This window comes from Loxodonta africana, chromosome 18, assembly GCF_030014295.1.
Source record: "Loxodonta africana isolate mLoxAfr1 chromosome 18, mLoxAfr1.hap2, whole genome shotgun sequence".
NCBI lineage: Eukaryota > Metazoa > Chordata > Mammalia > Proboscidea > Elephantidae > Loxodonta > Loxodonta africana.
In genome coordinates this window covers 18,344,682-18,372,541 of record NC_087359.1, presented here as the reverse complement: position 1 = coordinate 18,372,541, position 27,860 = coordinate 18,344,682, and the positions used below count along the sequence as shown (strand labels likewise).

The following is a 27,860-nucleotide window of genomic DNA, read 5'->3' as shown; positions in this document are numbered from 1 at the left end:
ATACTTGGTTGCTTTTGGGTGGAGTGTTCTGTATATGTCTATGAGGTCAAGTTGGTTGATTGTGGCGTTTAGATCTTCCATGTCTTTATTGAGCTTCTTTCTGTATGCCCTGTCCTTCACCGAAAGTGGTGTGTTGAAGTCTCCTACTATTATTACGGAGCTGTCTATCTCACTTTTCAATGCTGATAGAGTTTGTTTTATGTATCTTGCAGCCCTGTCATTGGGTGCATAAATATTTAATATGGTTATATCTTCTTGGTGTACTGTCTCTTTAATCATTATATAGTGTCCTTCCTTATCCTTTATGACGGATTTAACTTCACAGTCTATTTTGTCAGAAATTAATAATGCCACTCCTGCTCTTTTTTGATTGTTGTTTGCTTGATATATTTTTTTCCATCCTTTGAGTTTTAGTTTGTTTGTGTCTTTAAGTCTAAGGCATGTCTCTTGTAGGCAGCATATAGATGGATCTTGTTTTTTAATCCATTCTGCCACTCTCTGTCTCTTTATTGGTGTATTTAGTCCATTTACATTCAGGGTAATTATGGATAGGTATGAATTTAGTGCTATCATTTTGATGTCTTTTTTTGTGTGTTGTTGACAGTTTTTTTTCCCACTTAATTTTAGGTGCTGAGTAGATTATCTTTATATATTGCCCTTTCCTCATATTTGTTGTTGTTGATTTTGTTTCTGCGGAGTCTCTATTTTTTTCTTGTATTTTATTTTGATGAGTAGGATAGTTTGTCTCCTTTGTGGTTACCTTATTATTTACTCCTATTTTTCTAAATTTAAACCTAACTTTTATTTCTTTGTATTGTTGTATCTTCCTCTCCATATGGAAGGTGTATGATTACATTTCATAGTCCCTCTTTATTATTCTAATGTTGTCTTCTTTTATATAATAACATTGCTGTTACCCTGTTTTGAGCTTTTTTTTTTTTTAATAATCTTGCTTTGTTTTTTTTTTTTTTTTCCCTGTCTGGGTTGACTTCTGGATGCTCTGCCCAGTGTTCTAGTTGGGTTGATACCTGATATTATTGATTTCTAACCAAAGAACCCCCTTTAGTATTTCATGTAGTTTTGGTTTGGTTTTTACAAATTCCCTCAACTTGTATTTATCTGGAAATGTCTTAATTTCACCTTCGTATTTAAGAGACAGTTTTGCTGGATATATGACTCTTGGCAGACATTTTTTTCCTTCAGTTTTTTAAATATGTCATCCCATTGCCTTCTTGCCTGCATGGTTTCTGCTTAGTAGTCTGAACTTATTCTTATAGACTTTCCTTTGTAGGTGGCTTTTCATTTATCCCTCGCTGCTCTTATAATTCTCTCTTTATCTTTGTTTTTGGCAAGTTTGATTATAATATGTCTTGGTGACTTTCTTTTCACATCTACCTTATGTGGAGTTCGACGAACATCTTGGATAGATATCTTCTCATCTTTCACGATATCAGGGAAGTTTTCTGCCAACAAATCTTCAACAATTCTCTCTGTATTTTCTGTTATCCCTCCCTGTTCTGGTACTGCAATCACTCGTAGGTTATTTCTCTTGATAGAGTCCCACATGATTCTTAAGGTTTCTTCATTTTTTTTTAATTCTTTTATCTGATTTTTCTTCAAATATATTAGTGCCAAGTGATTTGTCTGCGAGTTCAGAAATTCTGACTTTCACTTGCTCAATTCTGCTCCTCTGACTTTCTATTGAGTTGTCTACTTCTGTAATTTTATTGTTAATCTTCTGAATTTCTGATTGCTGTCTGTGTATGGATTTTTCTAGCTTATTAAACTCTTCATTAAGTTCCTGAATAATCTTCCTAATTTCTTCAATTGCTTTATCTGTGTGTTCCTTGGCTTGTTCTGCATATTGTCTCATTTCCTTCCTGATGTCTTGAAGTGCTCTGTATATTAAACTTTTGTATTCTGCCTCTGGTAATTCCAGGAATGTACTTTCATGTAGAAGATCCCTGTGTTCTTTGTTTTGAGAGCCTGTTGAGGTGATCATGGTCTGTTTCTTTATGTGACTTGATATTGACTGTTGTCTCTTAGCCATCAATAAGTTATTGTATTAGTTTATGCTTGTTTACTGTGTCATAGCTACTTGCTTTGTTTTGTTTTGGTATACCCCCATGGGTTGCCTGAGTGAGTTAGCTTGATTATTTTCACCTTTGGAGCTCTGATGTCCTGTCCCCAGATGGCTAGAGCTGTTATCAGGTATATCAGTCTAGGAGTCTATTCAGTTTTCTTGTATGAATTCAGCTCAGGTTTCTACGTAGCTTATCATCAAGAGTGTGCTACAGGCTCTGTCCTACAGTCTTAGAGGGGCAGGGGTGACTGGCGTATATACTGGTATCTGATTGCAGCAGGGGGTCATCCTCTGAACAAGGCAGGGGGCTGAGAACCGATCCCTGAGTGTTTCTGAGGAAAGCGTGTCCCTCTTCCTTAGAGCTTGCAGGTGGGTGGGTTCTGCAGAGGGACCATGGGCACCCAAAGTTTTTGGTTGTAAGGACTGGGAGGTACCAGTTATCTTTGGACCCCTGTCATGGGTGGCTGGGTGACCTCACTCAATCTACCAGTCCTTAGGTCCCTGATGTGGTTAGGTGAGGACCTTGTTTAACAGACGAAGCAATGTGAAACATCAAACACCCACCTCTCCACCACACAGCTGAAATGGTTGGAGTCTGCCAACAAGTGCCTATTCTCCCAAAATAGGCCCACACAGGTCCATGCTGAAGGGAAAGGTGCTCAAAGTCTGTGGACGGTTTATGCCTGGCCAGGAGCTGCTTCTGTCCTGAGCTCCCCTGGTTAGTAGAGCTAGTAAATTATCTTTTCCCCAAATGCAAATTTTTTCCTTCCCCAAGGCCGGGAGGATGGCTCTAGGAGCTCAACAGGGCCTATCTCAGACCCTGGGAATTCAGCCGTTGAAGCTGGTTTGCGGGTGGGGTGGCACGTTAAAATATACACAAGTATTTAGCTTTTGCTGTGAGGGCCGTTCTCCTCAGGTTCCGGAGGTGTGAGTAGGCTCTGCGGCTAGCTCCTTCTCCCTGAGGAAACTGTGGCTGAATGCTAGTAGCAGCCTGCCGCCACTGTGGCTCTGGGAATGGTGCCTGAGGGCTCCCTGTGCTTCAGGTCTGGTAACATCTCTCAGCTTCTGAACGGTCTCTTCCTCCCCCTGACCCTCAGTTCATTTTCTAAGCTTGGCTTTGGAGCTCAGGGCTTCCAGCTTGTCACAAATATACTCACTTCACTTGTTTTTGGGGGTCTTTGTTGTGAAGAGGGCCCACTGGAAGCATCTGTCTATTCTGCCATCTTGGCTCCGCCTCCTTGAGCTTGAATTTTGTTCATCATTTTTCACCAGTTCTGTCCAGGACCTTCTATTGTGATCCCTGTCAGAGCAGTCAATGTGGTAACTGGGCACCATCTAATTGTCCCGTGCTCAGTCTGGTGGAGGCCATGGTAGATGTGGTCCATTAGTCCTTCGGACCAATCTTTCCCTCATATCTTTAGTTTTCTTCATTCTTCCTTGCTCCCTAGGGGGTGCAACCAGTAGAGTATCCTAGATGGTCACTCACAGGCTTTTAGGGCCCCAGACACTACTCACCATAGTAGAATGTAGAATATTTTCTTTATAAACTATGTTATGCCAATTGAGCTAGATGTTAACATTTTTCATTTTCTGACTTTTTTAAAAAAATTATTGCCAGTAATTTGGAGTGAGGTGGTATCTTACTGTAGTTTTGATTTACATCTCTCTAATTGCTAATGATCACAAGCACTTCGTCATCTGTCAGCAGCCTGAATGTCTTAAGTGAAGTAGTGTACGTTCATATCCTTTGCCCATTTTAAAATTGGATTGAGATGTTGAAGTTTGCTATAAATTTTAGAGATTAATCCATTGTTGGAAATGTAGCCAAAAAATTTTCCCCAATCAGTAGGCTCTCTTTTGACTCGATAATATAAATTATTAAAAGACATTTAAGAAACTCACAAATATAGTTACACACCATGTTCATAGACAGGAAAATTCATTATTATAAAGATGAATTTGATATAGTTGCATTAAAAATCTCTAAAGTTTTTCTTTTTTGTTCTTAGAAACTTGACTGGCTAATTCAACATTTTATATGGAAGAGAAAAGGGCCCATATATATTTTTAATTTTTATCATGCTTTAAGTGAAAGTTTACAAATTAAGTCAGTCTCTCACACAAAAATTTATGTATACCTTACTATATACTCCTAGTTGCTTTCCCCCTAATGAGACAGCATACTCCTTCCCTCCACTCTCTATTTTTGTGTACATTTGGTCTGCTTCTGACCCCCTCTGCCCCTTCATCTCCCCTCCAGATAGGAGCTGTCCAATAGTCTCATGTGTCTACTTGATCCAAGAAGCTCACTCCTCACCAGTATCGTTTTCTATCCAGTCCAATCCCTGTCTGAAGGGATGGCGTTGGGAATGGTTCCTGTCTTGGGCTAACAGAAGGTCTGGGCACCGTGACCTCGGGGGTCCTTCTAGTCTCAGTCAGACCATTAAGTCTGGCCTTTTTATGAGAATTTGAGGTCTGCATCCCACTGCTCTCCTGCTCCTTCAGGGGTTCTCTGTTTTGATTCCTGCCAGGGCAGTCATCGGTTGTAGCCAGGCACCATCTAGTTCTTCTGGTATCAGGATTATGTGGTTTCTGGTTTATGTGGCTTCTGTCTCTTGGGCTCATAGTTACCTTGTGTCTTTGGTGTTCATTCTCCTTTGTGCCTGGTGGGTTGAGACTCATTGATGCATCTTAGATGGCTGCTTGGTTGCGTTTAAGACCCCAGATGCCACTCTCCAAAGTGGGATGCAGAACATTTTCTTAATAGATTTTATTATGCCAGTCGACTTAGATGTCCCCTGAAACCATGGTCCCCAAACCTCTGCCCCAGCTATGCTGGCCTTCGAAGCATTCAGTTTATTCAGGAAACTTCTTTGCTTTTGGTTTAGTTCAGTTGTGCTGAGCTCTCCTGTATTGTGTGTTGTCTTTCTCTTCACCTAAAATAGTTCCTATCTACTATCAAATTAGTGAAAACCCCTCTCCCTCACTCCCTTTGTCCCCCCTTCTCGTAACCACAAAAGAATGTTTTCTTCTCAGTTCAAACTATTTCTCAAGATCTTATAATAGTGGTCTTATACAATATTTGTCCCTTTGCAACTAATTTCGCTCAGCATAATGCCTTCCAGATTCCTCCATGTTATGAAATGTTTCATGGATTCACCATTGTTCTTTATTGATGCGTAGTATTCCATTGTATGAATATACCAGAATTTATTTATCCATTCACCTGTTAGTTGGCACCTTGGTTGTTTCCATTTTTTGCTATTGTGAACAGTGCTGCAATGAACATGGATGTGGATATACCTGTTCGTGTAAAGGTTCTTATTTCTCCAAGATATATTCCAAGGAGTGGGATTGCTGGGTCAGATAGTAGTTCTATTTCCAGCTTTTTAAAGAAGCGCCATATCGGTTTCCAAAGTGGTTGTACCACTTTACCTTCCCACCAGCAGTGTCTACGTGTTCCAGTCTCTCCACAACCTCTCCAACATTTATTATTTCGTGCTTTTTTGGGTCATTGCCAGCCTTGTTGGAGTGAGATGGAATATCATTGTAATTTCGATTTGCATTTCTCTAATGGCTAATGATCACGAGCATTTCCTCATGTGTCTGTTAACTACCTGAATGTCTTCTGAAGTGAAGTGCATTTGCCCATTTTTTAGTTGGCTTATTTGTAAAAGGGCCCATATTTGCATAGATATGCCTGATATAAAAGAAGAATATGGGGTGACATGACATACCAGGTATCAAGGCTTTTTAATAAAACTGTAGCTATTAAAACAACGTTGCCTTTTGTCAGGGATAAAGAAATAGACAAATGAAAGAGAATAGAGAACTCAGAAAAAGATCCACAGAAACACAGAAATCAATATCTGTCAGAAGTTTCAAAGCAGATCGTTGGGGAAAGAGGCAGTTGTCAATAACTGTGGGCAATGCTTATCTGTATGGAGGGAGGAAGATGGATTCCTAACTCAGGTTAGGAAAACAAACAATAATAAAAAAAAAAAGTAAACCTGATGCTTTCTTTCTTAAGCTGTAAGGTGGGCAAACAGGTGTTGAAGAATATTCTTTGTTAAAGGTATACTTATTTATTAGATATATTACTTTATGAGCGTGACACACTGCATGAAGAAAAGTTTCGAAGAAGATTAGAGAGTTTTCTGACAGAAACCTGGATGGCAACACAGGATTTATTGCTGAGATCATTCCAATTCCACCTGAAGGTCTGGATCTCTAGACAGGGCGTCCTGGACACCAGGGCTACTGATTCTCATAGTTGGGCTGATCCCATGTCCCTGTAGGGCCCCTCTGAGTCCTGTTCACCCAGAGGACAGCACTAAGCATGCTCAAGAACAGGGGCACCTTCAGGAAGACCAGGAGTAGGAAGTGGACGCTGCTGAACGGGGAGCTGTGGGGGACACGGTGACAGTGAGCTGCTTCCTCAAGTGGAAGCCCTGGAGCCTTCTGTTCCCCCTGTCCATGAGCCCAGGTCCTACGTCCACAATAATTCACACCAGGACCAACCCTGGATGGGTCCAAAGGCAAGACACCCCACTAGAAGGACTGCTGTCCATGATCATTAACTTAGGCCTAAGAATAGGAGGAAGGGCCCAGCTCTGGGGATTTGGTGAAGGGAGACTCAGGGGTCCAGGTGGGACCTGCATCTTTGCCACTGTACCCCAATGCCTGGAGAGCCTCTGCACTTAGTAGGACCTAAACAATTAGATGTGAAATTACACCACCCAGGGACATTTTATATACAAGCAAATATATATCTACATTGTTTTTCTCCGTTTTTCACACAAAAGCAAGTATTGTATACATGCTACTAGTAGTCCCCGACTTATGATGTATTTCAGTTACCACAAACCACACTAATGACCACCTTTTTTTTTTTTTGTACATCTTATTCTTAGTAACATGTATGTATGTGTGTATTAAAATATATCTCCAAGCTTATATAGAATGCTTCCAACCCCCAAAGACAAATAAAGATTGGATTTATAAAGATCCGCTCTAGAAGCCCAGTGCAGGTCCAGTGTGGGCTCAGCTACCCAAGCTGGGAGACACAGCCTGGGGCATTCAACTTGGCCTGTGGCAGAGGGAGCCCAGAGGTTCCAGCTGTAGGGATGTGAGTCCCACCCTCCAGCAGGCCATGCCTGGACCATGAATGGGGAGGAGGCCCAGGCTGAGAAAACCTACCTCCAAGTCACAGGGACTGGGGCACCTTACCCTGGGCCCTGGCTCTGGTTGGAGTTCTGGCAGCTTGTGATGTGGGTGGCACCCGCTGTGGCCAGTGTGGTGAACAGCACAGGTAGACCTTCAGTTGTTGTTGTGTAAGTCGTGGTACTTGTAGGTGTGCTTGACGTTGGTGCTGGTGCTAAAAACACACATCAGACCCAGGAGCTCTCCTCTGACCCTCCCTGCCACTCACCACCTTAGTGGCTTGATTTCATGCAGCATACTGACTTTGGAAGGGCCAGGAAAGAGAAACCTGGGCCAAGGGAGCATTTCTAGCAGGACACAGGATCCTGCTGACACAGGCAGGGCACCGCTGAGAGCTCTAACTTCTCTCCAGAGCCCTGTGTCTAGACTGTATCTGGCATGTCAAGGGTTAAAGTCCCCACTGAGCCCAGCACCTGCCCTGTCAAGCCCTGTCTGTGCCTCCCCTCTTCTCAGCTCTTAACTATCCCCAACGTGCTCTGAGTTTCTGGGGTGCTGGCCACAGGTGGCTCTCCTCTCTCCTTTGCAGGCTCAGCTCTTAGCCCCCTCCTGTCCTGCGTCAAGACTCAGCAGAGGTGTCAGGTCCCCCAGAGAGCCCTCCCCGAGCCCATAGCAATGAGTCACCCCCCTGAGGCCTGGCGCCCCTGCTGCGGAAGTCTGCAGTACTTTGGGCATTTGTCTATCTGAGGACATATTGCCTGTACTGCAATGGTCCCTGCCTCTGACTTTCTGCTCTACTCAGCCACAGAACGGTGTCTGATAAGTCTTTGAATGGCCGCACCTGGTAGAGAAGTGGTCCTGGAAAATGGGGCTGCCAAATGGACTTTCCAATGGACGAGTGGGTGGTGACGAGTACTTTACCGCTTTTTGAGGGGATCCCAGCTTGAGGAGAGGGACAGAAAGGCACAGTGAAGGGGACCCCAGGAGACAAAGAGAGCCCCACAGGAAGCAGGGATCTGCCAAGCCTTCTCTATGGTCTCTACAGCTCACCAGGACCCACACTCGGGCTGGCGGCCAGGCCCTTCACAGGGAAGGTTTGTACAAAGGCAGAGGAAACTGGGGTTTCCCTGGGCAGCCCAGCAAGTCCAGGCTAAACTAGGTGGCCTGAGGCCAGTAATATAGTCTGGGGAAAGTATGGGACCTGGGCTTGAGGATCAGACAATAATCAGGACATGCTGTTTAGCTGGGGCCGGGCCACCCCTATGTCCCCTCCACACTGGGAAACCTGGATGGCTGTCTGTATGTGACCCCTGTTCCCTGAGAATAGATGCCAGAAGCCCCATGTCTCCCAGGCCCAGGGAGATGACGGGGAGGCCACACAACTCCAGTGGGAGCAGAAGGTGCAAGGACCCCCACTATCCTGGGGGCTCAAACTCAGCCCTCCTCACTCACCCCACCCCACCTGCCTCAGTACCTCCCAGGTCCACTGAGATGGCTAAAAAGTCAGGGCCAGGCAGATTGCTCTTGAGATCTCTCTCTCTCTCTCACGTGCACGTGCACATGCACACACACACACACATGCATAAACACACACACACACACATGCATGCATAGTTTTGCCCAAGTCTCTGATCTGAGACCTGCCCCAGCCATTCTGACCTGAGCTTGTTCAGGTAGCCCTGGTGCTGGTGTGGAGGAGGGGCTCACCTGGAGACACAGCCACTGCCACCTGGAAGACCGGATCCAACAGTCTATTTCCAAACCACATTCTATCAATCCCACACCAGTATGCGCCTTCGCCCTCCGCTGTGACGTTCCTCACGGTCACTGTGAAGTTAAGCTGGGCCGGATGGTCAGTGATGGAAACTGGGTCCCTCCTCTCCTCTCTCTGTGACCCTCTGGTCTTCACAATCTTGTCACATGGTCTAGTAAGCGCCAGCTGTTCTCTGCACTAGTATTTGTCATTTTCCTTGAATTTCTCCTTGTACCGACACTGCACAGTTAAAGATTCTCCCACAATGCCTGTCACAGTGCTGGAGCCATTCAGAGTCACACAGCCTGGAAAACACAAGCCGAGTCTGAGCTCCACACCTGGGCAGGCCTGGGTCAGCAGTGCCCCAGGGGTCAGTCCTCCTGAAGCTTCTTCCTTCAACTCCACATCAGCCCCGCTCCAGCACATCTTGAGCATCCACCCCTGGCTCTCTGCCAACCCCAGGATTTGATCACAGTAGCCCCTTCCTCCAGATTCCAATCTCCTTTCCTGCTGCACCTCCCATCTTCCTCATTTATTCCATTTCCAACTCCCTCCCACTGGCCTTCCATTTCCAAACTCATCAGAACTATAAGAAGCCCCTCCTCTGAGCACCCTGCTTTCACCAGAAAGGCCGCCCCAGGTCTGACAATAGCACCTAGCATCTCACAGCCCACACACCTGTCTGCTCCCAGCAGGGGATATAAACCAGGGCACAAATAGGGTTGCCAAGTCCATTTGACAGTGATGCTGGATGCACTTGATAAAATTTGTGGATCAAAAAAAATTCATAAAGACAACACGTTTAAATGAATTTTTCACAGTTTCCAGAGCTGTAGAGCCCTGGAATGTTGCATCACTCCTAATCCAGATAAAGATGCAGGCTAGAGAGCACCAGTGTCCTGTGAAAGATGCCCAGTGAGCCAACAGCAGAGCTGGGACGCAACAAAAACCATTCACATGAGCAGGAGTTTTTCTGGTGACGGTCTTCATCTCATGTTTTTGTTTGCCCAGCTCTTGTGGACTTAAAAAACAAAAAAACAAGAAACTCATTTGTCCTTCCTAGATTTATGAACACGGTTTTTTCCAGTAGCTCTCAGATGTCAAGCACAGAGAGTAAGGTGATGTGTGTGAAGCTGATGCTGGCCACCCAGGTAGAGGACACTAGCCCTGCCCTGAGATGAGGGGCAAGTGCACCTGGGCAGCTGTGAGTGCTGCTCCCCACCACCCTTGTAATTCTGTGATCAGGTCCCAAGGTGGCTTAGTCTCTTCTATTACAGTTACCAAAAAACCAAACCCCTTGCTATCAAGTTGATTCTGACTCATAATTTTACTTGCTTTTTCAGGTCCTTAAATCCCTTCACTTGCAGACTTTGCTACCCCTTGAATATCAGCTCCAGGAGGGTAGGGCCTTGCCCTTTTTACATCTTCAATGCCTAGGAGTGCTTGACACATAGAAGCCCTCAATAAGTCCTTCACTGTGAGGTTCCTGCCCCATCCGGGGCTTCTCCAAAGCTTAGGGCCCATCCTTCAACCCATCGAGCCTCCATACTCTCCTCAACAGCTGCCCAGAGCTGCCCACAAGCTCCCTTCAGTCCTCCTTTTGGGGGCCCTGGACCTCCCCTCCTGGCCTGGATGCCCAGATGCTCAGCAGAGGGTGCAGAGAAGGCCTTCCCAGCTCTGAGGTGGGCGTGACCTTTACAGAAATCTAGCTGTGATTCTTTTCCAAGGCGAAGTTCAAAGGTACACCCTGACTTCAGCATCCCAAGAACCTGGGTTTATGTCTCAGCTCTATTTCATATCAGCTGTGTGTTCAGGGAAAATTTTCTTACCCTCTCTGGGCTTTAGATGCCTCATCCGTAAATTGATGAAAATTGTGCCCCCCTCATGTGGCATTTGGGGGCGTTAAATGAGATAATGGATGTAAAATGCCTGCCAAATAGTACCAGGTTGAACCATATGAAACTGCTGATGTTCAATTGTTTTTGGACCAGAAAGGCAGGAATGTCACATGATAGAATCTAATAAAAATTGATAACCCTCTGGCAGGCCAAAAGAAGAGAAAACACAAACACATAAAGTTAGAAATGAAAGAGAAAATAACCAGAAATACAGAGAAAATCAAAAGATTCAAGACAGTATATTGCAAAAATTCTCTACAAATACACTTACAAACTTGGATGCATGTATGGTTTTCTAGAATAACATAAATTATTAAATTGACATACATTTAGTGTTTAATAAAGAAATGTCAGTCCCCAGCCCTCCGTCACCCAAGATGCTGTTCCGGGTCCCTACGTCCTAACTCTGTTCCCTACCTCTGCTTGGCTGTAAATTGTCATCTTTCTTTGCCGAGTTATGGCTCCTCTGCCTGATCTGGGTGACCCACTGCCCCTGCCCACGGCTTCTTGTCTGCTGTTCTGCCTCCAGTGTCTGGCTTCTCTCTGGTTGGTCTCTCTCTCTTTCTCTCTCCTGATTCACTTTTCTTATCGTACAAGCAACACAAACAAGCCCCCCTTAAAGCACATCCTACATTTGAAATTTTGAGGGTAAAAGTATCACCAGGACTCCCAAAGGATTCTATGTCACCTGTGAAGGTGTCCTTATCCTTTAGAGATAGCAAGGATGTCAGAAAACCTTCAGTGTTATCTCCCCACTTACCTGGAACAATACACTTATTTACAAGCCTCCTCATTTGCCTTTCTGTGCTTTCTCCCACCCAGCACTTACCAATCCTCTTCCCCAATCTCACTAAACATGAACAGGGGGGACTGGAGGCCATTCTTGGGCTAGGATTTTCACTATTTCTGTAACTCCTCCTACTGGGAGGCTCCTCTGTCGTCTTAATGTTTTACATTAGGATCCCAACATCTCCTCTCACATCACTGAACAAGAAACCAGGAAGGTAAACAAGCTAAACATTCAACTCAAGAAGTTGGCAAGGATGCCCGGCACAGAAGGGAAAAAGACGGGGTAAATCTAGTGCAGACATTGGTGAACCAGGAAACAGGAAAACAGTGGAATTAATATAAACTTTGAAAAACTGATTTTTCTTTAGGAAGGAGCTAATGATAATACAGACAAACCAGTGGGGAACTAAGTTAAAAAAAAAAAAAAGAAGAAGACACAAATACACAATTCAAAAGGAGAATAACCAGGATAATTTGCAAGTCTCTGCAAATAAGATTGTAAACTTGGATGAAACTGATGATTTCCTAGGAAAATATAAATTATCAAAATCATCCCAGAATAGTTTTTTTTTTTTTATTGTAGACCAAATAAAAAAAAACTTTATCAAGAAATTATTCCCCCCACAAAAGGGACAAAACTAAGTTTCACAAACTAATTCTTTTAAACCTTCAAGGAACAAACAATCCAAACTTTACTTAAACATTTGCTGAGAATATAGAAACCCAGGAATTTCCTTAATTTTTTACATAAAATCATCATAATATATGGATACTAAAGTCTGACCAAATCTCTTAATATAATTCACCACCTTCTTTGTTCACAAGAGAAAAAAACAATCATTTCCATAGATACTGAGAAGGCACCCAACACCTGTTGCTGGTTTTTTTTTTTTAATTTCAAGCTTGTTTATTAAGGATCGTTACTGAGCAGGGAATAAAGTAGAATGTTAAGCACCCGAACTTTCTGTGTGAATACCTAATGAAGAGATGGTAATACTATAAACCTGTTTTAAGTTCTACTTGTATTACAGATTTGGTGTTAGAACTTTTTTAATAAATTTTTTAAATTACATGATTAAATAAAGTCAAAAATAATTATTTATTTTGGTACTCAATTCTGAAAATGGCCCTCAGGATGGTAGGAGCTTTCTTGGGAAGTAGTAGCATTAAGTTGTCTTACAGTCTGGCAGCAGCTGCCTACCCTGGGAAGTTGTATACAGCTGTCTTTAAGAATCTTTTAAAGATACAATTTTTTTAAATAGGTTGGCTTTTGAGGTTATTTAGGTCTCTGCTGAACTCTAAACAAAAATATCTTGAATTCCCTTTTACTTGAACATCATGTAGCTGCTCAAATCTGTAACAGTCACAAGAGTGTAGCATCTCCTGGTCTTGTCGGTGACAGTTCAGGGTCACCATACATAGTAAAGGTTTGTTGATGATGACCGTTGCTGGTGTTTTTAAGAATCCTTTGTAAATAGACGTAAATGGACACCTCCTTCAGACTTACTGGGAAACACTGGGCCCTTTCCCCTAACTCGGGGGCAAGGAAAGGATAAGCACTATCGCCACAGTCACAGGTGTCATCCTGGGGGACAGCTTTCTCAGTGAGAAGGAAATACAAGAAATAAATACAACAGAGGAACACAAACTCTCAGTGCTTGCAAAGCGCGTGAAAACCCAAGAAAATCAATGGAAAAACTGATAGTAGGAGGATGACTGTTTCCAAAGTAACACACAAAAATTAATTGATTTCATATAGACAACTGTGTAACAAATAAAAAAGAAAAACCCTCCAATTTATGAGAAAAACAGCCAAAAAGATTTTCAACATCCCAGGAGTAAACCTAACAAGAAATGCTCAGGGCCTGTGAGAGGAAAGCTGGCATGGCTGAGGGCCCAGAAGCTGAATCCTTGGGAAGGAAGACTCCACGCTGTGAGTTCTCACCAAAGAAAGGCTCCCCACTTCTCTCCCCACAGTTTCGTTTGTCTCGCCTTCCTTCTCACCACTCATTCATCTCCCCTCCATCACCATTTCTCCTCCTTGGAGACAATTGACCCCTGACCCTCAGGCACACCTTGGGGCTATCACCATCCAAGCCTATGTCAGGGCTCCTCCCTGCTCAGGCTCCAGTCAGCCCTGGGCTGTCCCAGCTACACCTCCGTGTCCATGACACCATGGCCCCCTCGTCCCCAGTCCCCACACTTCCTCCACACCCTGCAATGGGAGAATCATGGGGAGGGCGACTCCCCCAGAACACATGCCCCTCAGGTGCCCTCAGCTAGCCCTCTCCCATGCACTCAGAGGGCAATCTGACTCTCACCTTCCTTCTTCCCATGATGATTCTTCTGAGAACCTCTCACAAATACCCTCCTCCTCACCTGCCCCTGTACCCCATGGTCCACAAGACTCATCCAAAGTCGGGGGCTGCAGATGGTATAGTCATTCATTAGTAGAAAAAGCGCTGCCAGAGTCCAGATTTGGGGTGTCTCACAAGGCATTTCCCTTGCTTCTCTCCCCCTCACACACCCTTCTCTTCTCCCACCCTCCCAAGACAGAGTTTCAGTCCAGGATGTCCCCTCACCTGGCACCCAGAGAAGCAGCAGAGCTAAAGGCAGCCACGCAGCCCAGTCCAGCTGGGTCATTTCTCGAAGGCAGGTGTCACCTGAAGAAGCCGGGGTCCCAGCTGGGCGCCAGATTTCAGCCCTCCTCAAGAGGTGGAGGCCAAATCTCCAAGACTTACGCTTCTGCTTTTCTTTGTGCCATGGTGCTGCTTCTTTCTTCAGCCTTTTTCTTCTAGAGATGGTCAGAAAATAGAGGACACTGAAGGGGAACATCGTCCTGTGGCTGGCAGTGACACCACTTGGAATGAATATTCTACTATTTAATCTCTGTTGAATTGAGGGTCTCTAGCTATTTCCAGTCCAGGTATTTCCCCCTCCCCCCATTACTCACCATACTCACAGGCCAGCTCTGTCCACCGTCTCCCACATCCCCCCAGGACTACAGGACCTGGTGAAGTGGCTCCCTTCTGGTGTGACCAGTAACTCCTCCCTCACTTTCTTGTGGTCATGATGAGCAGCCCTGTGGGGAGAAGTAAGGCCGCATGGAGCTTCTCTGGCCCTTGGTGGTACCCACAACTAGGCTATGTTCCAGGAAGCTTCCCTAACTCCATGAGGCTCCCAGCTCTAGGCCTGAACCCCCACTTGGCACTATGACCCCAGAGTACCTGAATGGTTTCTAGTCTTGAACATGTGTCCTCAACTTGACAGAAGGTCCTCAGGTTGTGGCCTTCCTGTTTGCATACCCCCACCAGACCCAGCTCAGGGGTGGGCACAAAGCAGGGACCCCACAAACCTGTATGGTCCTGCCTTCTTTCAGATCTACATGGAGCTCAATTCTAAACACACAAATGCATTCCTTGTGGTAAGTGCCCTCAGCTTGCACTGAGTGGCCAAGGGAGGATAAGAAACCCAAGTCCTAACATGTAATATGTTCCCTGAGAGCTTGCAGTTCTTAAACTCCCAGTGTCTACCCATAGGAATCTCAGTTCCAGGTATGAAGTCCCAAGAATGTCCTTCTTTTCTGGCTCATTGATGGTCCTTTTGGAATTTTCACTTTCCTCCTTCCTTCTGGCCACATCAACACTGTCCCTGGGAGAGCTCTGTGAAAGGAAGGAGAGTTGCTGGTTTTCCTGCTGGAAGATCCCAAGGAAAGAGTGTGGTAGACACTGGAAGAATTTCTATAAAAAGGGGTTGATTAAGTAAAGCTAGTATGGTTTTTCCTTTGGGTCCTCACTTTTTTTGGTGATCATGAAAATGTACAAGAAGAGTTTTACGAGGTGATTTACTTGGTCTAATAATTGTAATGTGTCCCAGAAATGTATGCTTCGATCCAGCCATGATCCAAAAAGCGTTCCTACAATCTCAAATGTCTAAGTTAAGAGGAGAATGCACTAGCCTGGGAAACAAGAGGCTAGGTCTTCCTGTGGCTTGTCCACTTACCACCTACATGACCTTGAGCAAGACCTGTGGTCTCTCTATAAAATGCCAATAATAAAACCTAATCTATGGAACAACCAACAAGAAAAAGACAAACAGTCCACTTAAAAATGGGCAAAAAAGGGGGGGGTGCAAAGGACTTGAATAGATGTACAAATAAATGGTCAGTAAGCACATGAATATGACCTTGGTGATATAAATGATGCCTGAGATTACATGATAGAATTTTGCAAGACCAACAACTTCTCATTGCAAATACCTTTTTTCAACAACATAAATGGTGACTACACATGTGGACTTTGCCTGATGGAATACACTGGAATCAAATTGACTAAATCTGTGCAAGGGACGAGGGAGAAGCTCAATATCATCAGTCAGAATGAGGCCAGGGGCCAGCTGTGGAACAGACCATCAATTGCTCCTATGCAAGTTCATGTTGAAGCTTAATTAAATTAAAACAAGTCCAGAAGAGCCAAAGTACATCTTTGAGTATAACCCACCCGAATTTAGAGATCATCTCAAGAATAGATTAGATGCAGTTAGCACTAATGACCAAACCAGTTGAGTTCTGAGATGACATCAAGGACATCACACAAGAAGAAAGTAAAAGGTCATTAATGATACAGGAAAGAAAAAAAAAAAGATGAAAATGGACATCAGAAGGGACTCTGTAAGTTGCTCTTGAACATCAAGTAGCTAAACAAAATGAAGAAATGATGAAGTAAAAGAGCTGAATAGAAGATTTCAAAGGGTGGCTTGAGAAGACAAAGTAAAGTATTACAACAAAATGTACAAAGACCTACAGTTTTAAAACCAAAAGGGAAAAATACACTTGGCAATTCTCAAGCTAAATGAACTGAAGAAAAAATTCAAACTTTGAGTTGCAATACTGAGGGATTCTACAGGGAAAATGTTAAATGACATAGGAAGCATGAAAAGAAGATGGAAGGAATACACAGAGTCACTACACCAAAAAGAATTCGTTGACATTCATCCATTTCAGGAGGTAGCATATGACCAAGAACTGATGGTATTGAAGGAAGAAGTCTAAAATGCACTGCAGACATGGGAAAAACAGGGGCTCAGAAACTGACGAAATACCACCTGAGGTGTTTCAACAAACGGATGTAGCGCTGGAAGTGCTCACTCATCTATGCCAAGAATTTTGGAGACAGCTACCTGGCCAACTGATTGGAAGAGATCCATATTTTTGCCCATTCCAAAGAAAGTTGATCCAACAGAATGCAGGAATTATTGAACAATATCATTAATACCACACGCAAGTAAAATTTTGCTGAAGATCATTCCAAGGAGCTTGCAGCAGTACATTGACAGGAAACTGCCAGACATTAAAGCAAGATTCAGAAGAGGACAGTGAACGAGAAATATTGTTGCTGATGTCAGGTGAATCTTGGCTGAAGGCATGGAATACTAGAAAGATGTTTACCTGTATTTTATTGACTATGCAAAGGCACTCGACACTGTGGATCATAGCAAATAATGGATAACATTGGGAAGAATGTGAATTCCAGAGCACTTCATTGTGCTCATGTGGACCCTGTATATAGAAAAAAACCAACTGGCAATTGTTCAAACACAACAAGGGGATACTGTTGTTGTTGTTAGGTGCCGTCAAGTTGGTTCCGACTCATAGCTACTCTATGCACAACAGAACAAAACACTGCCCAGTCCTTCGCCACTCTCACAATCGTTGCTATCCTTGGGCGCACTGTTGTAGCCACTGTGTCAATGCATCTGTTGAGAGTCTTCCTCTTTTTCATTGACCCTCTACTTTATCAAGCATGATGTCCTTCTCCAGGGACTGATCCCTCCTGAAAATATGTCCAGAGTGTGTGAGACATAGTCTCATCATCCTTATTTCTAAGGAACATTCTGGCTGTACTTCTTCCAAAACAGACTTGTTCGTTCTTCTGGCAGTCCATGGTATATTTAATATTCTTCACCAATACCACAATTCAAAGGCGTCAATTCTTCTTTGGTCTTCCTTATTAATTGTCCAGCTTTCATATGCATATGAGGTGATTGAAAATATCATGGCTTGGGTCAGGTGTACCTTAGCCCTTAAGGTGACAATTTTTGCTTTTCAAAACTTTAAAGAGGTCTTTTGCAGCATATTTGCCCAGTGCAATGCATCTTTTGATTTCTTGACTGGTGCTTTCAAGGGTGTTGATCGTGGATCCAAGTAAAGTGAAATCCTTGACAACTTCAATCTTCTCTCTGTTTATCATGATGCTGCTTATTGGTCCAGTTGTGAGGATCTTTGTTCTCTTTATGTTGAGGTGTAATCTATACTGAAGGCTGTGGCCTTTGATCTTCATCAGTAAGTGCTTCAAGTCCTTTTCACTTTCAGCAAGCAAGGCTGTGTCATCTGCATATCTCAGGCTGTTAATGAGTCTTCCTCCAATCCTGATGCCCCGTTCTTCTTCATATAGTCCAGCTTCTCAGATTATTTGCTCAGTACGCAGATTGAATAAGTTTGGTGAAATGATACAACCTTGACGCACACCTTTCCTGACTTTAAACCATGCAGTATCCCCTTGTTCTGTTCAAACAACTGCCTGTTGATCCATGTACAGATTCCCCCTGAGCGCTATGAAGTGTTCTGGAATTCCCATTCTCCGAAATGCTACCCATAATTTGTTATGATCCACACAGTAAAATGCCTTAGCGTAGTCAATAGAACACAGGTAAACATTTTTCTGGTATTCTCTGCTTTCAGCCAGGATCCATCTGACAGCAGCAAAGATATCTCTGGTTCCATATCCTCTTCTGAACTTTGCTTTTATTTCTGGCGGTTCCCTGACGATATACTGCTGCAGCCACTTTTGAATGAGCCTCAGCAAAATTTTGCTTGCATGTGATATTAATGATATTGTTGGATAATTTCCACATTCAGTTGGATCACCTTCCTTAGGAAAGGTTGGCCAGATAGCTGTCTTACAAATTCCTTGGCATAGACGAGTGAGCACTTCCAGCGCTTCATCCATTTGTGGAAACATCTCATTTGGTATTCCATCAATTCCTGAAGCCTTGTTTTTCTCCAATGCCACCAGTGCAGCTTGGCTCCTTCCTTCAGTACCAGCAGTTCCTTGTCATATGCTACCTCCTGAAATGGCTGACCTTTGGCCAATTCTTTTTGGCATAGTGACTCTGTGTATTCCTTCCATCTTCTTTGTATGCTGCCGGAGTCATTTAATATTTTCCTTGTAGAATCCTTCAGTATTGGAACTGGAGGGTTGAATTTTTTCTTCAGTTCTTTTAGCTTGAGAAATGCCAAGCGTATTCTTCTCTTTTAGTTTCCTGTCTCCTGTTCTTTGCACAAATCATCATACTTTACTTTGCCTTCTCAAGATGCCCTTTAAAATCTTCTGTTCAGTTTTTTTTTACTTCTTCCTTTTTCTTTAGCTGCTTGACATTCAAGAGCAAGTTTCAGAGTCTCTTTTGACGCCCTTTTAGGTCTTTTCTTTCTCTCCTGTATTTTTAATGACCTCTTGTTTGTTCATGTATGATGTCCTTCCACAACTTGTCTAGTCTTCAGTCATTCATGTTCAGCGTGTCAAATCTATTCTTGAGACGGTCTCTAAATTCAGGTGGGATATACTCAAGGTTGTCCTTTGGCTCTCATGGACTTCTAATTTTCTTCAGTTTCAACTTGAACTTGCATACGAGTAATTGATGGTCTGAACTGCATTTGGCCCCTGGCCTTGTTCTGACTGATTGAGCCTTTCATCGTCTCTTCCCATAGGTATAGTTGACTTGATTCCTGTGTATTCCATCTGGCAAGGTCCATGAGTATATGGTAAAAAAGGTATTTACAGCGAGGAAGTCGTTTGTCTTGCAAAATTCAATCATGCGATCGCCAGCATCTTTTCTGTCACCAAGGCCAAGTTTTCCAACTACTGATCCTTCTTTTTTGTTTCCAACTCTCACATTCTAATCATCAGTGCATCCTGATGGCATGTTCGATCAATTTCAAACTTCAGAAATTGGGAAAAATCTTCAGTTTCTTCATCTTTGGCCTCAGTGGTTGGTGCATAAATTTGAATAATAGTCTTATTAACTGGTCTTACTTGTAGGTGTATAGATATTATCCTATCACTGACAGCATTGTGGAAACCCTGGTGACATAGTGGTTAAGTGCTACAGCTGCTAGCCAAAGGGTCGGCAGTTTGAATCTGCCAGGCACTCCTTGGAAACTCTGTCCTATAGGGTCGCTATGAGTTGGAATCGACTCGATGGCACTGGGTTGGGGGACAGCATTGTACTTCTGGATAGATCTTGAAATGTACTTTTTGACGTTGAATGCAACGCCATTCCCCTTCAATTGGTCATTCTCGGGATACTGCATGGCTTAAAATCAGAATAGTTGTGCATCAAGGTTATATCCTTTCACCATACTTATTCAATCTGTATGTTGAGCAAATAATCAGAGGTGAACTATATGAAGAAGCATGTGGCATCAGGGTTGGAGGAACACTCATTAACAACCTGTGATATCCAGATTATACAACCTTGCTTGCTGAAAGTAAAGAGAACTTGAAACATTTACTGATGTAGAGCAAAGACCATAGCCTTCAGTGTGGATTGCACCTCAAAGTAAAGAAAATCAAAGTTCTCACAACTGGACCAATAAGCAATGTCATGATAAACAGAGAAAACACTGAGGTTGCCAAGGATTTCATTTCACTTGGATCCACAATCAACACCCATGGAAACAGCAGTCAAGAAATCAAAGGGTGGATTCATTGGCCAAATCTGCTACAAAAGGTCTGTTGAAAGTGTTCAAAAGTGAAGGAGTCTCTCTGAGGGCTAAAGTGCACTTGACCCAAGTCATGGTATTTTCAATCACTTCTAATGCATGTGAAAGCTGGACAAGGATTAAAGAAGGCCAAATAAGAATTGATGTATTGATGAAGAATGTTTTATATACCATGAAGTGTCGGAAGAATTAATAAATCTGTCTTGGAAGAGGTATGGCCAGAATGCTCCTTAAAAGTGAGGAGGACGAGATTTCATCTCACCTACTCTGGACATGTTATCAGGAGGGACCAGTCCCTGGAGAAGGAAATCAAGCTTGGTAAAGTGGACAGTCAGCTATGGTGGGAAGATCCTCAACAAGATGGAGTGACACAGTGGCTACAACAATGGTTTCAAACATAGCAATGATTGTGAGGATGGCTCAGGACTAGGCAGTGTTTCATTCTGTTGTACATGGGATTGCGATGAGTCAGAAATTACTCGACAACACCTATCAACAACATAACAACAAGCACAGGAAATAATGCTCATCATCATTTGTCATCAGAGAAATGCAAATCAAAACCACAATACTACTTCACACCCACTAGCATGGCTCTGATCAGAAAAACACAAAATAGAAAGTGTTGATGAGTATGTGCAGAAATTGTAACCTTTGCATATCGATGGTGAGAATGTAAAATGGTGCAGCCCACTGTGAAAACAGTTCAGTGGCTCTTCAAAAAGTGAAACGTAGAATTGCCATATGACTCAGCAATTCCACTCCTGGGTATATACCCAAAAGACTTGCAAGCATAGTTCCAAACAGATACTTGTACACCAGCATTCACTGAAGCATTATTCACAATAACCAAAAGGTGTCCATCAACAGTTGAGTGGATAAACAAAATGTGGTATACACATAAAATGAAATATTAGCCATAAAAAGGAATGAAGTTCTGATACATGCTACAACATGGATGGACCTTAAAAACATTATGCTGAGTGAAACAATCAGACCCAAAAGGACAAATATTGTCTGATTCCATGTATATATGTGTCTAGAATAGACAAATGTATAAAGACAGAAAGTAGATTATTGGTTGTCAGGGACTAAGGGGAGGCAATAGGATTATTGCTTAAGGGGTGTAGTTTCTGTTTGGGGTGGTGAAAAGCTTTTGGAAATTGACAGTGGTGATGGCGGCCCAACATGGTGAGTGTAATTGATAGCACTGAATTGTACACTTAAAAATGGTTAAGATGCAACATGACAAATGTAACTAAGCCACTGAATTGTACACACGGAGAAAGTTGAAATGGGAAATGATTTGTTACATATGCATTTACCACAATAAAAAAATACAAAAATTGTCAAAATGACAAATTTTTTGTTACATATATTTTGCTCTTCTTGTTATTGCGTGCTGTTGAGTCAACTCTGACCCATGGCAACCCTATAGGACAGAGTAGATCTCCCCAATCAGGTTTCCTAGGCTGTAATCTTTATGGGGGCAGATTTCCAGGTCTTTTTTCCCCATCAGTGATGGTGGATTTGAACCACCAATCTTTTGGTTAGCAGCCAATCATGTAACCATTGCCCCACAAGGGCTCCTGTGTGTATGTGTGTGTGTGTGTGTATATATATTTAACAGTTTAAAATAATTTTTTTGTGTTGAGAGTATACACAGCAAAACATATACCAATTGAACACTGTCTACATGTACAATTCAGTGACATTGACTACATTCTTCAAGTTGTGCTACCATTCTTACCCTCCTTTTCAGAATTGTTCCTCCCCAATTAACATACAATCACTGCCCATTAAATTTTCTATCTAACCTTTTGAGTTGCTGTTGTCGATTTTATCCCTTAGAGGTAGACCTTAAAAGAGCATAATGGTCAAGGCAGACATTCTTTACTAGTTAAAGCTATTTTTTGTTTTAAAGAAGACATTAGGGAATATTTTTGGTTTAAGTCTTAAAGATTATCTCAGGGCGATAGTTTTGTTGATTCACTCAGCTTCCATAGCTCCTAAAAGTCTGGAGTGCATGAGAATTAGAAATTCTGTCCTACATTTTCCCCCTTTTTATCAAGATTCTCCTACAGAATCTTTGATCAAAATTTTCAGTAATGATAGTCAGGCACCATCCAGTTCTTCTGGTTATAGCAGAGGAGGTGGTTGTTCATGGAGGCCACATATTCATTTCCTTCTCTTGTTCCTGGTTCTTCTCTTCCTCTGTTGCTCCAGGTGAATGAAAACTGACTGTTGTAGCTTGGATGACCTCTTGGAAACTCAACAAACAAGGAGGTAGAACAGAAGCACTGAGCATGTCATTAGGCCAATTAACTGGGATGTCACATGAAACCATGACCCTAAACCTCCAAATCAAAAAAACAAATCCCATGAGGTATTTGGTTGTCCTATGTATATTTTACCACAATAAAATTTAAAAATAAAAATAAACCTATGCAAATAAATAGTATAGTGTTATAAAGCTATTCAAGTGTAAGAGATTATTTAGTGTCTTTAAAAACCAAACCCCCACAGGCAGGAACAAGATAGCAGAGTAGTCAGGCGTTTCCAGTGGTTCTCTCCTACAACAAAGATCCCCCCCAAAAAGCAAGAGAATCAATATGACAATCTAGGAGCCCTGAACATCAAAGGCAAAGTTGAGGAATCAGGCTGAGTGGCAGGGGGAGGGACAGAGAGTTTAGAAGCAGCGAGAAGCTGCCGGACCTGACCCGGTGTGAACCTGCACCCCGAAGGCTGGATCCAATGCTGTGAGTATGGTGAGGCAAGCAGTGGTATTTTGGATGCATTTTCTACATCAGGAGAGACTGAGCAGTGGAGATTCCACTCATGCCTCCAGAATCAGTGAAAAGCGGCACGCAATCAGCAGAAGATAAGTGCTTGCATCTAATCTACCATGTGGAGCAAAAAACACCCCTTTGGGAAAAAACTGTCTCCCATTTACCTGACTCTTCCCCCGTCTCTGCACTGGGTCCTGAGTCAGCTTCAGTGATAACATCTTTCCCTGGGCTGGAAATAGGACCTGTCAGGTGTCCTGAGCCCTTCTCCTGGCCTTGGAGAAGGCATAAATTAACAAACAGGGGAAAAAATAATCTGCCAGCTCCTGTAAGCCAGGAACTCAGGGCGGAAACAACTCCTTTGCCTAGGCACAGGCATAAGGGCTCCACAGATTTGAATGCTTTTCACCCCTGCACAGACCTGTCTGGGCCCATTTCAACAGCGTAGGCCTTCATTAGCACAGTAAAACAGGGCATATACCTGAAGTCTAATTACAGCTGTTTCAGCTATATGGTGGAGAGGCAGATTCATGACATTTGACACTGCTCTGTCTATTAAGCAGGGTCCTGACCTACCCACCTCAGGGGCCTGAGGACTTGTGGCCCCACCCTCACCACCTAGCCACCCATGAAAGGGGTCCAAGGATAAGTGGTGCCTCCCAGTCTTTACACACAACAGCACTGGTGCCCAAAGTCCAATTGCAAAACCCACCCACCTACATGAACTAGGGAAGAGGGACATGCTTTCCTCACACACTCTCAGGGGCAGTTGTCAGGCTTCTGCCTTGCTCAGTGCATGACCCCATACTGTAGCCAGATACCTGTGTCTACACCAATCACCCCTGCTCTTCTAAGACTGTAGGTGAGAATCTGCACCACACACTTGGTGACTGACCACCTGGACAACTGAGCTGAATCCATACAAGAAAAGTAAATGGACTCCTGGGCTCATATACCTAGTAGCAGCTCTAACCACCTGGTAACAGAATGTTAAAGCTTCAGAGGCGTCAATAATCAAACTAGCTCACTTGAGCAGCCTATATCAAAACAAAACAAAACAAGAAGTTAGGGCACAGTAAGCAAACATCAAATTAATAAATACAATAACTTATTGATGGCTTGGAGACAATAGCCAACATAAAATCACTTAAAGAGGCAGACCATGATGTTGTCAGCAAGCTCCCAAAACAAAGAATCAAGAAATCTTCCAGATGAAGAGAACTTGCTGGAATAACCAGAGGTAGAATACAAACAATTAATATACAGAACTCTCCAAGAGATCAGGGAGGAGATCAGGCAAAACACAGAACAAGCCAAGCAGCACACAGACAAAGCATTAGAGGAAATTAAGAAGATTAAAGGAGAGCATAATGCCAAAGTTAATAGGCTGCAAGAATCCATAGAGATAGCAAACAGGAATCCAAAAGATTAATAATAAAATTTCAGAATTACATAACTCAATGGAAAGTCACAGGAACAAAATTGAGGAAATGAAAGTCAGAATTAGTGAGATTGAAGATAAGCACCTGAAACCACATATATGAGGAAAAATCAGATAAAAGAATTTTAAAACATTGAAGAAACCCTAAGAATTATGTGGGACTCTATTAAGAGGAATAACCCATGAGTGATTGGAGTACCAGAACTGGGGGGGGGGAGGGGTGATAATAGAAAATTTTTGGAGAAAATGTCCCTGGTATCGTGAAAGATGAGAAGATATCTATCCAAGATGCTCAATGAATCCCACACAATGTAGATCCCAAAAGAAAGTCACCAAGACATATTATAATCAAACTTGCCGAAACCAAAAGATAAAGAGAGAATTTTAAGAGTGGCTAGGGATAAACGAAAAGTCACTACAAAGGAGAGTTAATAAGACTAAACTCTGACTACTCAGCAGAAACCATGCGGGTAAGAAGGCAATGGGGTGACATATATAAAGCCTTGAAGGAAAAAAGTTGCCAGCCAAGAATTATATATCCAGCAAAACTGTCTTTCGAATATGAAGGTGAAATTAGGACATTTCCAGATAATAGAAGTTTAGGGAATTCACAAAAACCAAGCTACAAGTACAAGAAATACTAAAGAAAGTCCTCCAGTTAGAAAATAAACAACATCAGATAACAACCCAAGACTAGAACACAGGACAGAACAACCAGATATCAACCCAGATAGGGAAATCACAAAAATAAATCAAATCTAAAATGCTCAAAACAGGGAAACAGAGACCGCATTATGTAAAAGATGACAACATTAAAACAAAAAAGAGGGATTAAAAAATGTAGTCATAGATCTTTCATATGGAGAAGAAGTCAAGGAGATATAAAGAAAGAAAAGATTGGTTTAAACTTAGAAAATATAGGTAAATATTAAGGTAACCACAAAGGAAACTAACAATCCTACACATCAAAATAAAAAACAAGAAAAACATAAAGACTCAGCAAATACAAAAACAACAATGAAAAAGAGGAAAAGAAAATATATAAAGAAAAATGACTCAGCACAGAAAAGGGCGGAAAAAAGAAACTCAACAACACACATGAAAAAGACATCACTAAACTCACCTATGTTTTTTTTAAACTCACCTATCAATAATTATGCTGAATGTAAATGGACTAAATGCACCAATAAAGAGACAGAGTGGCAGAATGGATTAGAAAAACACCATCTGTCTATATGCTGCCTACAAGAGACACACGTTAGATTTAAAGACACAAACTAAAACTCAAAGGATGGAAAAAATATATCAAGCAAACAACAAAAAAAAAGAACAGGAGTGGTGTCATGGGTTGAATTATGCCCCCTAAAAAGGTGTGTATCAATTTGGCTGGGCCATGATTTCCAGTATTCCGTGGTTGTCCTCCATTTTGTGATTGTAATTTTATGTTAAAGAGGATTAGAGTAGGATTGTAACACCCTTACCCAGGCCACATTCCTGATCCAAAGTAAAGGGAGTTTCCCTGGGGTGTGGCCTGCACCACCTTTTATCTCTCAAGAGATAGAAAGGAAAGGAAGCAAGCAGAGACTTGGGGACCTCATACCACCAAGAAAGCAGCACAGGGACCAGAGAGCATCCTTTGGACCTGGGGTCCCTGCACCTGAGGAGCTCCTTAACCAGGCGAAGATTGATGACAAGGAATCTTCCTCCAGAGCTGACAGAGAGAAAGCCGTCTTCTGAGCTGACACCCTGAATTTGGACTTGTAAACTACTGGACTGTGGGAGAATAAATTTCTCTTTGTTAAAGCAATCTACTTGTGATATTTCTGTTACAGCAGCACTACATGACTAAAATAAGTGGCAATATTAATTTCTGACAAAATAGACTTTAAAGTAAAATCTACCACAAAGGATAAGGAAGGACACTACATAACAATAAAAATGTCAATATACCAGGAGGATATAACCATAATAAATATTTATGCACCTAACAGTAGGGCTCCAAAATACAGAAAGCAAACTCTAACAGCATTGAAAAGAGAGATAGACAGCTCCACAATAATAGTAGGAGACTTCAACATACCACTTTTGGTGAAGGACAGAACATGCAGAAAGAAGCTCAATAAAGACACAGAAGATCTAAATGCCACAATCAACCAACATGACCTCATAGACATATACAGAACACGCCACCCAACAGCAGCCAACTGTGCTTTCTTTTCCAAAGCACTGGGAACATTCTCCAGAATAGACCACATATTAGGCCATAATGCAAGAGTTAACAAAATCCAAAATATCAGAATATTACAAAGCATCTTTTCTGACCATAAAGCCATAAAAGTGGAACTCAATAACAGAAAAACCAAAGAAAAAATCAACCACATGGAAACTGAACAACATCTTGCTCAAAAACTACCGGGTTATAGAAGAAATTAAGGATAGAGTAAAGAAATTCATAGAATCAAATGAGAATGAAAACACTTCCTACGAGAACCTTTGGGACATAGCAAAAGCAGAGCTCAGAGGTCAATTTGTAATGATAAATGCACACATTCAAAAAGAAGAAAGGGCCAAAGTCAACGAATTATCCCTACAACTCCAACAAATAGAAAGAGAGCAGCAAAAGCAGACCCTAGGCACCAGAAGAAAGCAATGATAAAAATTTGAGCAGAATTAAATGAAATAGAGAACAGAAAAACATTTGAAAGAGTTAACAAAACCAAAAGCTGGCTCTTTGAGAAGATCAACAAAATCGATAAACCATTGGCCAAACTGACAAAAGAAAAACAGGAGAGGAAGCAAATAACCCAAATAAGAGATGAGATGGGTGATATCACAACAGACCCAACTGAAATTAAAAGAATCATAACAGAATACTATGAAAAATTTTACTCTAACTAATGTGAAAACCTAGAGGAAATGGATAAATTTCTAGAAACACACTACTTACCTAAACTAACACAGAGGTAGAACAACTAAATAGACCTATAACAAAAGGAGAGATTGAAAAAGTAATTAAAAAACTCCCAACAACAACAACAACAACAACAAAAGCCCTGGCTCGGAAGGCTTCACTGGAGAATTAGACCAAACTTTCAGAGAAGAGTTAACACCACTACTCCTAAAGGTGTTTCAGAGCATAGAAAATGGTGGAATATTCCCAAGCTCATTCTA

At 42.4% G+C, this 27,860-nt stretch overlaps 1 long non-coding RNA gene across 1 annotated transcript in view; it reads left to right on the top strand.

Moving 5' to 3' along the window:
- Positions 1 to 27,860, top strand: part of LOC135228078 (uncharacterized) — a 45,034-nt gene extending 17,174 nt beyond the window's left edge. The window contains exon 2 of the long non-coding RNA XR_010318307.1: positions 22,689 to 27,860. This is a non-coding gene — a long non-coding RNA (uncharacterized LOC135228078). The remainder of the gene's footprint in view (positions 1 to 22,688) is intronic.